The following is a 15,942-nucleotide window of genomic DNA, read 5'->3' on the forward strand; positions in this document are numbered from 1 at the left end:
GCAATGCACTAATTTGCAAACCCTGCTCGGATATCCACTTAAGAAGACTACTTGAAGTAAACCTTGCCCGGTAGACAAAATATCGTACTCGGCCAAATAATAGCTTGCTCGGAGGTCTAAGGTGTGCTCGGATCCATTACTTAGCAAATTCAGAGGAGGTTGAGAAGATTCCAATCTTCCATGTACTTCATTTAGGTCAAATCTTTGACTCAACAATCTCCCTTAGGTCAATTTCTTGACCCAACATACAGGAAAATTGACTATTGAACAAGTTAACTAAGTGTGAGAAAGAAGTAACATAAAAGGGAGGAAGACTTAGCAGCCATTTCAAAGCAGATCCTGATAGTGTGGCTCTAAAAACTTTGCATAGACAAGCCTCCTTGAGCCTCTCAGGGATTGGATTAATTTCCATCCTTTCCCTGTATTGGGCTACGTGCTCTTCGGGATCAGTGGTCCCGTCATACACCTTCATGTTGGAGGTTTGAAAGCGTTTCGGGATCTCCGCGTCACAAATTGGTGGAGCAAATCTGGATAACTTGTGGTTTCCCTTCGGTATCTCATGAATTGGACGGATCACCCATGGTACGCTAGATATCATATCCTTGAGTTTTTGCAATTCCTTAGCCATAGCTTGGTTGATACATGTGTCCTGCATGGAACCATGGTTAGCATTTAAGGATATAAGATTATACGTGTTACCTCTTTGTTGTGTAAAGGTCGGCATTCCAGAAGAGTGGTTGAGGAAATAAGCGTTTGCTACAGGAGTTGGTCCACCCGAAGCTATGTTCTGCATAGGGATTATATCTCCTTCATGGACCTCGGAGGATCGTTGATGTTGAAACCTTGAGGATCCTTGATCCTCGAAGAAGGATCCTTGATTGTGGACAAAGGTTCCCAATGATTGAGGGATCCTTGAAGATATAACCCGTAGGAACCCGGTTGAAGGATGGATGATCCTTGTTGGAAATTTGAAGATCTTTGAGCTAACTGACCCATGGACCCCGGTTGAAGGATGGATGATCATTGCTGAAAAGTTAAGGATCCGTGAGCTAATTGACCTATGGACCCCGGTTGAATGATGGATGATCCTTGCTGAAAAGTTGAGGATCCTTGAGCTAATTGACTTATGGACCCCGGTTTAAGGATAGATGATCCTTGCGCATGTTGAGCCAAGGGTCCTGGAGTAGTGAAATGCAGCATCCTAGGCACTAGAGGAGTCTGATCCTCTGCCGGCCTCTTAGACTTCTTGAGATCTTCTATCTCCCGAAGGATCCTCTAGTTATTCTTGTTCTGCTGCTCCATGTAAGCCTTAACCTGCGAAAACATAGAGGAAATATCATTGTTAGTATTAACTACCTAAGTGGCAACAGTATTTTTCGAGCTCTGGAAGACTGGTAGTTGTGTCTTGTTTCCAGCAGCAGCAGCCCTTGGTGCTCCCGTCAATGGAGAAGGCATCGGCGGCAAAGTTCTTGATGAGAGAGGAACTAAAGATAGCATGGTTGATGAAGCAGAGGTTAATTGAGAGGCCATTGATGGTGATATGGGTATGAAAGGTCGAAAATTGATAGGAAATAATCTGGATTATAGCACCAATTGCCCCACCGTGGGCGCCAAATTGTTTTGGACAAAAATTTGTTAAGGATAATATATCCAAATCTGTTATGTGGGGTTTAGTGTTAAAATGATAACAATGAATATATAAATGAAATAGAGATGAACACCATGATTTTTTGCGAGGAAAAACCCCTTGATCTTGTTAGATCAAAGGAAAAAAACCCCGGGTGATGTCAAATCGTCTATCACCACTTTATTAATCACAAGAGAGGGTTACAACATGTGGATTTTATGATCAACGAATTACAATAATGCTATGTGTGTGTGATTACAGAGAACTTAGCAGCTTGGGTATGTGCGAGTGTAACTATCTGTGTCCGACCTAATATTGATCATAAACTTAGTTTATAAGTAAAAAATAACAACTAACAAAAAAGCCCTATAAATATGCCATCTTCCCACTATCTTCATCCACGAATTTGACCACGTGTTTGACAAGTCCAATAGCGAGATATCCAGTGGAATAAGTCTTAGAGCCATTACATTCATTAAATAACAACCTACACAACAGAGACAATTGTTAATAATACTAAGTGCTGAGGATCCTTGATCCTATCACAGCTCCAGAACCCTTCAGAAGGATAATTGATCAAGATTTGTCGTCAAGAATAACATATCCTTAGTATGAAAATTATCTGCTCTAATAGTCCTCATAAAATATTTCACAGGATTTAAAAGAATTATCTATGTCATAGCCAGTTTCACATGTTGTTCCCACATATGGAACTATGCTCTTGCATTCTTCATTGACAAACTCTCTCTTCACACTCGTTACAAGTGTTTCATTTCTTGATTTCCACATAATCCTTGAGGCTCAAAGCCATGCTTTAACATAATCACCATTCAATTCTCTTGATTTCTTTATCTTGAAAACCTATCTTTTAAATTTTCTACACAATCTGTTGACTTTCCATGGTCAACAGATTTCACAATTTTAGCGGCCTTGTTAGGTTTAACTTTGATAGGTTGTTTAGTCACTGGATCCTTCTTTTTCTCTTGTTGATTCAGATTTTTCCTTTCTTTTCTATCAACAGTTTCAATTTTCTTCTCACCCTTGGTTTCAACCCAAATACTTCTTTCCTTTACCCAAATACTCATCATACTTCTTCTTGTAGAACCCAAAGTCTTGTCCAAATATTGTTGAATTTGGAACATCAATTGGTTTGAAAGTAAATCTTTCATGGAAAGAATATGTGTGATGTCCATACTCATCATAATGTTTGCACCACACTCTTCCTTTGAAGCTCTCGCTTGACTTCCCCTTTTTAAATCTTTCACTTGGTATTGGGGGATCAACTCCAATGGTTCTTTGAGTTTTATTACTATCATAATCAATTGAGAAGGGTACAAACTCCCCAATTTTTATGTCTTGTCTTTCCACAGATCTCTTGACAAAGATCATTCTCTCCATATTGATTGGTTCATCATCAATGCTTCCCCTATACCTTGATTGCCTTCTCCCATACTCTTCAATACTTTCCACTTCCTTAATGTCAAACAACTCTTGGTTTGAGAAAACATGATAAAAAGGGATGAAAAGTTCGTCATTTTTCTTTGTTTCTTCTGTTTTCTTGCTTTCATTGACATTTTCTCTTCTTGTGGGACTTTGTAGGTTGTTCTTTCATTGTTCTTCTTAGATTTTGAACCACCATAAATATCAAAAGATTGTTGTTCTCTTCTAATTTGCTCATGGTGACTTCTCATTTTGGCAGTTATCTTTGGCAACAAAGGGATCTTGTCCCTTGGCTCCTTTTTGTCATTTTTCTCTATCCTTATGCTTCCATTTCTTCAGCTTTTATCACTGAATCACTTAAGTCTTCTCTATTCAAGCAGTCATCATCAAAATCATCTTCAGACACTTATACACAAGTAGAGGTCTTAGCACTCTTCTTATCTTTCACTTTTTCTTTCATCACAAACTCACCCTTTTAATCAACTTTCACTAACTTATAATTTTCAATGAAATCTTCATTTTCCTTAAACCCTTCTCTAAACTGATCAAGGTATGCATTCCTCATTTCCTTATCAACCTCCAATGAATATTTATTATTGAAAGGTGGAGGAATAACCTTGTATATATCTTCCTCTTTAATTATGTTCAACTTTCCACAAATATTCCAAGTTGAAATTTGATTCTTCAGAAAATCATTTTCAACTTTAATATCTGTATTCTTCAACTTCTCATCCAAATACATCTTCTTCAACTCTTCTATTTTAAGTGATATATTTGGATTGAATCATGTAACTATCCATACAATCCTGCTCCAAACACTTAATCGTTTCCTCATAAGTCAAATCTCTTATTTCATAATCATTTATCATACTCTGTTTCTAAAAACATTCACTCTATAGCTTTCCAACTCTCATTCTAAATGATTCATTCATTTCAAGTAATTTAAGTTTTGAGAGATTTGAATGTACCTAAGATGAAGAGGATTCAGTTTCTCCTTCAATCTTATCCATTAAAGACACATTTTTCTTCTCAATGTCATCTACACGATTACTGTAGTCAAACCCACATTCATGCTATGGTTCTTGAGCTAAGGCAACATTTCCTGGGTTTCTTGGTTGGTTAGAATTTGTTAGGCCATGAAATTTATACTGAGGATCCTTTATCCTTAACTGTCTAATGGATAGGTTATCCTTGAAATATGTATCAGGATAAAAGGATCGACGATCCTCGGTAACTTGTTTACTAATGATTGCGTTTAGTATGGTGATGTGTTAGACAGGTGTGGCAACTTTAAGAAGTATTTGTATCAACTATCCTCATAGAGAAACCTCTAGCTAGAGCATGGATCCAGGATCCTACTTCAATATAGCTGTTAATGGATGAACTAAAATGAAGATGAACATGTTAATATCAACAACGGCTATAAGACTTGGTCTACCGCTTATATCGCTACTTGACGGCTATTGGCACGTGGTCAAGATCGTGGAGCGGATAGGTGGAAGACTTCCGGATAATTAGGAAATATTGTTATTGTTGTTATCTTATTTAAACGAGCTATGATCGAGTAGGAAAACACATGTACCATCACACACACTCTAGAGCAGAAACAATTACTCTCTCCATTCACTAGCTTATTATTGTAATATCGGTCATATACTCCATAACGATTGTAATACCTTTTACCATTAATAAACTTGACGGTGATAGTTTTCATCGCCCGAGGGTTTTTTGTGACGGAGATCACAATAATCACATACTCATCGACAAAAGGTTACCTTGTTGATCCTTGACCGAAAGTACTTAATCAACGATTACCTAGTTAATCCTTAATTGAAGATATTCGACCAAAGATTACCTTGATAAGTTTTGACCGAAGTAAGACTATCTTGTCAGTCCCTTCGATTTCAGCTGGATCTTAATTAATCATGTCATAACTCACACAGATTGATGTGTCGACAAGAGAGTTAATGACGGGTTGCTATATTTAGAAAGATATCCGTTTGTTAAAGGCAGAATCAATAACAAACATACGGTTGCAATGAATAATCAAAGGTAGAAAGCACACTTAAGATTCACTCAAAAGATTTCCATTTATATAATATTAATCATACAAAAGGATAATCGATTTAGGGTTTTCTAGGAATCCTAAGACAGCCGTCACACAATATTCTCTCAATTAATGTGTCTATCTTATCCGTATTGTGTCCCCTTGGCGGCATGCCAAAAACATTCTATTTATAGGCCTGCCAACCTAGGACAGCTGTCATTCCTTCTAGAAACCCTAAATAGAATCATACATACTCAAATTACATATTCAAAATAAACTAAGTGTAAAACAAGTCTTCCAGGTAGGCTTTGCATCAGTCTTTTCTTTCCGAGTATGCTCGGCCATCCTTCATAACTTGGTAACACAGAAGTGTGCTCGGGTTCAGTTTCTGGGTAGACTTTACTTAAAGAGTATTTCACTAAGTAAAATACTCACCGAATAGACTTCAGTCTTCTTGAATTTGCCAGAATTTGCCCGACAACTCCTTACGAGCAACCTTGTTCTTCAATGATCCATTTCAGCTCTTTGCTATAAAATAACTTATTAGCAAAGTGTACTCGGGAGTACTGTTCCTTTCTAGAGCTGAACCTTGCCCGATATTACTTAGAGATATTCTTTTAGATCATCAAGCATACTTGGACCATACTTATTAATGAATACCTTGCCCGGTCTTCCAATTTCTTGGCTTCTTGGACTTGGTGAACCAAACCTTACTCGGAAGAGTAAAATACTTGGTTCTGAAGAACAGACTTGCTTGATAAAGTGAACCTTGCCCAGGTTTACATAAACTAGTGTACCTTACTCGGCAATGCACTAATTTGCAAACCCTGCTCGGATATCCACTTAAGAAGACTACTTGAAGTAAACCTTGCCCGGTAGGCAAAATATCGTACCCGGCTAAGTAAAAGCTTGCTCGGAGGTCTAAGGTGTGCTCGGATCCATTACTTAGAAAACTCAAAGGAGGTTGAGAAGATTCCAATCTTCCATGTACTTCATTTAGGTCAAACCTTTGACTCAACAATCTCCCCTTAGGTCAATATGTTGACCCAACAATCTGTAACACCCCGTAACCGCAGCGGAAATGTAAACGGGATGCAACAGACACGTCTGATATCAACAGTATTGCTTATAAAGAAAACACCACTACATTAATTCACATCATATTACATTGTTCCGAGTTTAGTTATCGTCTAGGCGACAGCACATAAGTTTTACCAATAGTACATTAACATATTTAATACAAAATGATCACTAAGCTTCCACAAAAGCACGCATCATCAAGCATGTAGCACTTATTCCAGTTTAGGAGTACCTAGAAAGCATGTAAAGAAAACGGGTCAACTACGAATAGTTGGTGAGTTTCACAATTTGAATAAACCATGATAAATCCATATCATAATATAATATTATCTGGGGACACTGTTAACCCAGTACTGTACTCATTCCGGGGGCAACGTTAACCCAGAAACACTTTTAAGGACATCTGGGGACACCGTTAACCCAGTACTGTACCCATTCCGGGGGCAACGTTAACCCAGAAACACTTTTAAGGACATCTGGGGACACCGTTAATCCAGTATTGTACCCATTCCGTACGATTCCTGTACTATCATATATTTATAAACACACGCAAACCTATGCGTTCAGTATGTACTTAAACATTTCAATAGTAACATGCTTCCGCCCCGGGAAAATATTTGAAAACAATTCAGAAAAAGGGGCTCGTGAAACTCACCTTATCGTAGGCAATTAGGTATCACAGTACACCAGCTAATAGTCCGGATCTGTAATACGATCCCTAAGTTCGTTACTATACAATCACTATTAACATAACTTTAACAGTGTTAACCGGTACATCTGGGGACACCGTTAACCCAGTACTGTAACCGTTCCGGGGGCAATGTTAACCCAGAAACACTTCTCAGGACTCAGATTGTGATATCGTTTAGAGTTCAACAGTCAAAATTACTAATAGTTTGTTTTGCGTGCCTAGCACGGTTATATGTTTTTACGTTTCAAAAATGAGTTTGGTCACACACGACCCGAAAATAGTGGTTGACCGATAATTTAATTAAAGCCATAAATTTAGAGCTCGGTTTAGACGCCCCGATTGGCCGCGAGACCCGTTTCCGTCTTTAATGCACCGGAAACTGTTAAATCGGGTAAAAATTACTCAAATCATCCGAATTATTTTCGGATGATTCATTTTTACTTATTTAACTTAATTATATGATAATAGTTCATTTTTAGGGTTTTTATACACCAGTCAGCTCGCTTATGCGAACTTTACCCGTTTACGCGTTTTAAGCTTTAAAAGTTTGTTTTTATTTTCTTTTTAGCACAAATAATTATCCGTTTAGACTCGGATCTTGAAATTTTGCACAAATCACTTTTTGACAGTGGGGAATTTTATAAAAATATTTCCAGAATTAATTTTTATATTTAAAATTTATTTATCTATTTTTAAACACCATTTAAATACCAAATATGTCGTAAATACTAAACAACCTTAGAAAAATCCAAAATTTTTCCTGGATGACCCCTGCCATCCACATAGTCCCCTGTAATTTTTTCCAGAACCAAAATCTCATTTTACATGCCACTTTCACTAAAACCGAGCTAGAAAACCCTAGTACTCGTTAAACCGAAAAGCCTACTTAGACTTCTCCAACGGACCTAAAATTTTGTGTGTAACTTATCCATGTTATAAAAAGCTTATCTACAATTTTCCAGAATTTTTCATGATATTTAATTATTTTTCACCATTTTTGGCCAAAACCGAGCATTAAATTCACCAAATATTCATCCTCTGTCCAAAAATTACCAAAAATTCACAGAACTCATATTTTCATACATCTAACACCTCTGTAAAATTTCATGACCTAACTCTACACGTATCACAATCTGTCCCAAAACACAACAACATACAAAAACCGAACTACATTGAGTTTCTAGCTTCAAATCGCAAGAATCTCGCTTTCTAGCCTTTGCTATCAACTAGATACAACACCTACAAGCACAATAACACCACACCAAGCAAGTTACACCCACAATCAAGCCATTTCTTTCATGGTTTCGGTTATGACTTCAAAACAAAGATTTAACCGTAAAAATTCGTTTTTGGTTCGTTTAACTCCTTTCTTGGACCAAGATCCCTTGTATAACCCGTATACATCACTTGATCATGCAAGAATCGGTTTCATCTCGGGTTTTCACCCTTTTTTCACTTGAAACCTCATTTTCTTGTAGTTAAACTCGAGAAAGGAAGGTGAACACGTAATTAACTCGGTTTTTACCTCGTTGTTCTTGCAAAAACTTTGGAATTTTAGATCTTAAGGTGGAGAGGAGATGGAGATCATGGAGTGTTTTTGTAAAAAAATAACAAGGGTAAAGGGATAACACCCTTTAACCCGATCGGAGTCAAGGAGAGGGTGGGGTGGGACCCACCTCTCCATTCTTGGCCATTCATTTGGATTTCCGGAATCTGGATAACGTTTTGGATAATCTGGTTCAGTTCGTTTTTCGGTTAAATGTTTAATTCGGCTTAAAAACAGGCTAAAACGGTCGTTTTTCGGCTTAAAAATGAAATTTATATAAAACCAATTTATAAAACTTTAAGAACTTTAACCATGGCATTTATTATCTTAGAACATCATATTATTGATAATCGCGCATCTTTTTCGGCTTGATCGATCGTCTCTTGCTTGGTTTGGTATTAAAGGTTTCGTTTAACGTACCGACGTACCATTAATCGAAATTTCCTTTTCTGTGCTTTAATTCACTTATCCCGAAGCTTTAACACTTCGTAAACATCACTAAATATTATGTATCTCGTCTATAATGTATCCTCGATTCGTTCGGGCTTCAATAACCGTTAATCGGTTAATCGTATTTCCAATACGATTGACTGTATAATCGAGTATAATCCTTACCGTGAATCATACATACTCGTATAAACGCATTGTAATTCATATATTCATTGTCAAATAACACATAAATAGTATATACCGGCTAGGGTATACCTGAATTTGCCGGGATCGAAATTTTACGCGACGACTACTTCCTTTTGAGGAAATAGATAGGAGTATTTCTTCTGGAATTCGTCCTTTCGTTCCCAGGTATATTCTGGGCCTCGTTGCGAATTCCATCTAACTTTGACCAACGAGATCTTATTGTGTCTAAGTTGCTTGATTTTCCCGTCTACTATTTCTATGGGTTCCTCTACGAAATTGAGTTTATCATTTATTTGGACACCCTCTAAAGGTAACACCGATGTCTCATCCGCCAGACATCTTTTCAAGTTCGATACGTGAAACACGTTGTGAACTGCACTCAGCTCATCGGGTAGTTCTAATCGGTATGCTACTAGACCGATTTTTGCTGTAATATTGAATGGTCCAATATATCTCGGGGCTAATTTCCCCGCCTTTCCAAATCTGACTACACCCTTCCAAGGTGATACTTTCAAATACACTTTATCACCTTTCACAAACGACAACGGTTTTCTACGGGTATCGGCATAACTCTTCTGCCGATCCCGCGCGGCCTTTAGATTGCTCCTAATTTCAAGGATTTTGCTGGTCGTTTCCTGAACCAGGTCCGATCTAATAACATGAGTGTCGCCCACTTCAGTCCAGCAGAGTGGTGATCGGCACTTCCGACCATACAATGCTTCGTAAGGCGCTGCCTTTATACTGCTATGGTAACTGTTATTATAGGAAAATTCAACGAGCGGGAGATGTTGATCCCAATTTCCCTTAAAATCCAGTACGCATGCACGAAGCAAATCCTCCAGAGTTTGGATGGTCCTCTCAGACTGACCATCGGTCTGAGGGTGGTAAGCTGTGCTTAGATCAATGCGCGTTCCCAGCGCTTCTTGCACAGCTTGCCAAAGATTGGAGGTGAAATGGCTATCCCGATCGGAGATGATTGAGATGGGTATCCCATGACGAGACACAATTTCATTTATATAAATCTACGCAAGTCTCTCAGTGTTATAATTATTCCTAATCGGGATAAAATGTACCGATTTGGTTAATCGATCCACGATTACCCAAATTGCATCATGCCTTCGGGACGTTTTAGGAAGATGTGTCACAAAATCCATCGTGATTTGCTCCCACTTCCATTCGGGAATTTTCGGTTGTTGTAACATACCTGAGGGTTTCTGGTGTTCCGCCTTAACTCTCGCACAAGTCGTGCACTTACCGACATACGTTGCTATGTCCTTTTTCATACCCGGCCACCAGTAGAACTCCTTCACATCCTTGTACATCTTATCCGATCCCGGATGTATGAAATATTTCGATCTATGCTCTTCGTCCATGATTAATTCACGAAGGTCATGGAGGGTCGGGATCCAAATCCGATTTTTGAAATAGAGAATTTCGTCCACACGCTGTTCGAAATTCTTCTCATTGCCGTAAAGTCCCTCCTTTTCCAATTGTTCCTCTCTCAACGCCTCCCGTTGAGCGACTCAAATCAGGTCCGAAAGGTTCGACTGGACTATCATCCCTAGCGCTCACACTCGATTGGCTTAACCCGATCTTTCCTACACAAAGCATCGGCTACGACGTTAGCCTTGCTGGGGTGATAACAGATGTCACAGTCATAATCGCTTAACAACTCGACCACCCATCTTCGTTGCCTCATATTCAGTTCTTTCTGATCGAATATGTGCTGCAAACTCTTATGATCGGTGAAGATGGTGCACTTTGTACCATAGAGATAATGTCTCCAGATTTTAAGTGCGAAGATAACCGCTCCCAGTTCTAAGTCGTGAGTAGTGTAATTTTTCTCGTGTACTTTTAATTGTCGGGAAGCATAGGCTATAACCTTATTATTCTGCATCAACACGCATCCTAACCCTCTAAGCGATGCGTCACAATACGCGACAAAACCATCGTTTCCATCGGGAAGACTTAAAATCGGCGCTTGGCACAATTTTTGCTTTAACGTTTGAAACGCCGTCTCCTGCTCTTCTCCCCATTCATACTTTCGATCCTTTTGAGTCAGAAGAGTTAAAGGTTGGGCGATGCTGGAAAAGTTCTCTATGAATCGACGATAATATCCAGCTAAGCCTAAGAATTGGCGGATTTCCTTTGGCGTTTTAGGCGCTTGCCAATTCTTAATTGCTTCGATCTTACTCGGATCAACGTGTATTCCTTGATGGTTTACAACGTGACCGAGGAATTGCACTTCTTGTAACCAGAAGTTACACTTGGAGAATTTTGCATACAACTTCTCCTGATTCAAAAGTTCTAAAATTATTCTTAAGTGTTGCTCGTGCTCTTCTTTACATTTCGAGTAAATCAGAATATCGTCAATAAACACGATGACGAATTTGTCGAGATAGGGTTTACAGACTCGATTCATGAGGTGCATGAACACTGCCGGCGCATTTGTTAGCCCGAAAGGCATAACTAAGAACTCGTAATGGCCGTAGCGTGTCCGGAATGCGGTTTTTGGGATATCCTCTTCCTGAATTCTAACCTGATGGTATCCCGATCTAAGATCGATTTTTGAAAAATAGCTCGCACCTTGCAGCTGGTCAAACAGATCATCAATTCGGGGAAGAGGGTACCTATTTTTAATGGTTAACTTGTTCAACTCTCTGTAATCAATGCACATTCTAAGGCTCCCGTCCTTCTTTTTCACGAATAATACCGGTGCACCCCACGGGGAATGACTAGGACGTATGAATCCTTTATCCATCAATTCTTGCAACTGATTAGATAATTCTTGCATCTCGGACGGTGCAAGTCGGTAGGGTGCCTTAGCAACAGGGCCAGCTTGAGGTATTAAATCGATTCTGAATTCGACCTGTCGGGTTGGCGGCAATCCAGGAAGTTCTTCTGGGAAAACTTGTGGAAATTCGCGTACCACCGGGATATCATCCACCCGTTTCTCCTCGGAATCTGTGGCCATCAAGTTTGCTAGATACGCCACGCATCCCTGGCGTATGTATTTTAACACCTTGAGGTGGGATATAAATGGTATCATTGTGCCTGACTTCTCTCCTTGCACTAACACCTCTTCGTCATCCGACACCCGGATCTTGACGATTTTCTTTTCACAGTTTATTTCCGCTTTGTTACGTGCTAACCAATCTATTCCCACTATAACGTCAAAACTACCTAATTCTACCGGTAATAAGTCAATCAGGAAGGGTTGATCGTTCAGAATAAAAGGGCAATTCCGAACTATCAGATTAACTATCATGGTTTTACCGTTAGCGACTTCTACGGTGTAAGGTTCTATGGTTTCACTAATCGGAAGGTTGACTATCGATAGGAAATTAACAGAGACAAAACTTCTATCGGCGCCTGTGTCAAATAATACAGAAGCGTAATGATCAGAGACGAGGAATGTACCTGTCACTACGCTGGGGTCCTGGCGTGCTTCGTTCGCCCCCATCACGAATGCTCGGCCTCTCGCCGGATTGGACGACGATGCCTGACCCACGTTTTGCCTCCCAATTCCTCCCTGGTTCAGTTTAGGCCAGTATCTCTTGAAGTGATCTGTGCCCGCCGCATTCAAAGCAAGCACGGCTGGTGGTCATCATTTGGTTTCCTTGTGGGTTTTGTTGTCGGGCTGGTTGGGTCCTAAATGGCTGCGCACGGATAGGTTGCGGTTGTCGGTTCAGATTGTTCAGGTTTGCCCTACATCTCGGTGCGTAGTGCCCATCCTTGCCTCACCGATGGCACACTACCCCCCTGCACACGCCACCATGCTGGTAACCACATTTTCCACACCTAGGAAACGTCCTTGTCTGCGGTTCCTGCCTTCCGCCTGAACTAGTCATGGCGTAGTTCTGGGCAGCGGGCCGAGCACGTTTGTTTTGTTGCTTCTCCTGGATCCTATTGTCATACGTACCTCGTTTTCCCCCAGCGGACTCTCCTGCCACCTTCAGTGACCCACTCCTTAAGAAATCGTATGTGACGATACCAGCTTGTGTCACCACACCCTCAAACGTCTGGTGTCCCCCAGCGTTGACTATACTCCTTACAACTGGAGTTAGTCCCCATCTATAACGCTCAACCCTCTTTGACTCTGGGGTGACCAACCATGGCACCAATCGTGACAACTCATTAAATCGGTTCGTATAACCCAAGTGGTATGCCCCCTGCATCTCCAGGTTCCACAATTCGTTTTCTAACTTCTGCAGTTCGTTTTTCGGGCAGAAATGTTCCAGCACAAGGGCCTTGAGTTCTGCCCAGGTCATGCGGTTTGTCGCTGCTTGACCGCGAGTCTGCACTATTGTGTTCCACCATGTCAAGGCATGGTCCGTGAACGTGCAGGTAGCATACTTAACAACATAATCCTCAGGGCAGTTACTGATGTTCACAACCGACTCTATTTTCTCAATCCACTTAACCAACCCATTTGGTCCCTCCGACCCGCTAAATTCTAGGGGCTTGCACAACATAAAATCTTTGATTGAACACCCCTTTGCGGCAGGAGTCGGCTCAGTGCGGTTCGTTTCTACACTAGGTATAGGACCATTACTGTCTGTAACGACCACCCTAGGCGGTGCGTCATTACTCGGAATTGGGTTATCGTTCTGTGGAGGATTAACATTTTGTCCCCCATCATTATTGGTGGTCGTTTGATTGCTTGCAGGGGCTGGATTGGTTGTATTATTAATACTGGCGGCGATGCGCGATACTATATCTGGTATCGCCGCCTCTAACTGACGAGCAATCAAACGGCTCACATCCACTTCTGACATTTGAGCTGATCGTTTTGGTGCCATTCTACACAACATTAAGAAAAATACATATAATTAAGACAAATTCCAATCTCGATACACAACACATATTCCATTCATTAATAAACATCAGCACATATTACATAAACATTAGTACACATTACATAAACATCAGCCCATAGATTAAGTTTTCATACATCAGTCCTACATCGGCATCATTTCGATATAACCCTCTATGGGTCAGTGCTTGAATGATACACCAAAAGTATCTACAATGGTATTCCCAAAAAGAGACCCCCTATGGGCTAGTGGCTGTACTATAACTACCCAAGATTCACTCTATGTTAGCATCGCCACTAACTGCTTACACAGAGTATCAAAAAGCGGACCCTGACTACTACCACCCTAACATGATCTAAACATGGTGGTATACCAACCACACCATCACTGCCACCATCACCACTAACACCGCCATCAAACCCCGGATCCGTGTCTCCATCCGGTCAATCATCCACTGGGAGTATGCACCCTCCCTCCTCAGCTGGCCAATCGCGTACTGGCTGTCCAGTACGCAGTCCGCCAAGTGATTCCTCCTCTGAATCCCCCACCGTCAAGGCGACGGTGTGATCAACCACCTGCTCGTGGAGCACTCGAAGCCATGCAGCCTCGGAGGAGGGACGCTCATCCCTCTCCAGCCTGGGGGTACCCCACATGGGTGGAGACACAGGCTCAGGCCGGAGGCGGGAGGACTCGCCCCTGTGGTAAGTGGGTCTGGGTGGGGTAGAGGTAGGTGGGACATAAGGGATACTGATCCGCGCCGTGAGGCGGGGACCGTGTCTGGGAGGGGTAGGGGCGACCTGCGGTGCGGGTGGGGTGGGGGATCTGGCAACCCTAGCAGGGGAGGACAAGCTAGCACTCCTATGGCTAGTCTCAGTAGGCTCAGTGCTGGAAGCTAAGCGTAAACTCCTAGAGTTCCCGGAACTTGCCTCATCCGGGTCCTCTTCCATGGACAAACTTCGAGACCTCGACATCCTTACCTGTTCACAAGTTAGCAAACATATAGTTCCTTCCATGATGTAAATCACAATTAATATACACATACTTATACAACTTTGCCACATAAAAATATTATCATATACTTACACATATGTTGCCGGTTTTACCTATTAGTGTTCCCCGTGACTTCCCCTGAATTCCCTCGTGTGGACAAGTCTGTTATTATGTTCCGGACCATAATAACTCACTTGTCCATCCAAGTTCATCCAGATCTCGTCACTATAAATTATTAGTTGATATTCAGATCCTATAATACTTGAGCTACTGGTTATATTTTAGGTATCTTTTAAAGACATCCTAATTCTTTATAACGAATGGCTCTGATACCAAGTTCTGTAACACCCCGAAACCGCAGCGGAAACGTAAACGGGATGCAACAGACACGTCTGATATCAACAGTATTGCTTATAAAGAAAACACCACTACATTAATTCACATCATATTACATTGTTCCGAGTTTAGTTATCGTCTAGGCGACAGCACATAAGTTTTACCAATAGTACATTAACATATTTAATACAAAATGATCACTAAGCTTCCACAAAAGCACGCATCATCAAGCATGTAGCACTTATTCCAGTTTGGGAGTACCTAGAAAGCATGTAAAGAAAACGGGTCAACTACGAATAGTTGGTGAGTTTCACAATTTGAATAAACCATGATAAATCCATATCATAATATAATATTATCTGGGGACACTGTTAACCCAGTACTGTACTCATTCCGGGGGCAACGTTAACCCAGAAACACTATTAAGGACATCTAGGGACACCGTTAACCCAGTACTGTACCCATTCCGGGGGCAACGTTAACCCAGAAACACTTTTAAGGACATCTGGGGACACCGTTAACCTAGTACTGTACCCATTCCGTACGATTCCTGTACAATCATATATTCATAAACACACGCAAACCCATGCGTTCAGTATGTACTTAAACATTTCAATAGTAACATGCTTCCGCCCCGGGAAAATATTTGAAAACAATTCAGAAAAAGGGGCTCGTGAAACTCACCTTATCGTAGGCAATTAGGTATCACAGTACACCAGCTAATAGTCCGGA

The sequence above is a fragment of the Bidens hawaiensis genome, unplaced genomic scaffold (assembly GCF_021521415.1).
Source record: "Bidens hawaiensis isolate Kalapana, Puna unplaced genomic scaffold, B.hawaiensis_p1.1 tig00038043_1, whole genome shotgun sequence".
Lineage (NCBI taxonomy): Eukaryota > Viridiplantae > Streptophyta > Magnoliopsida > Asterales > Asteraceae > Bidens > Bidens hawaiensis.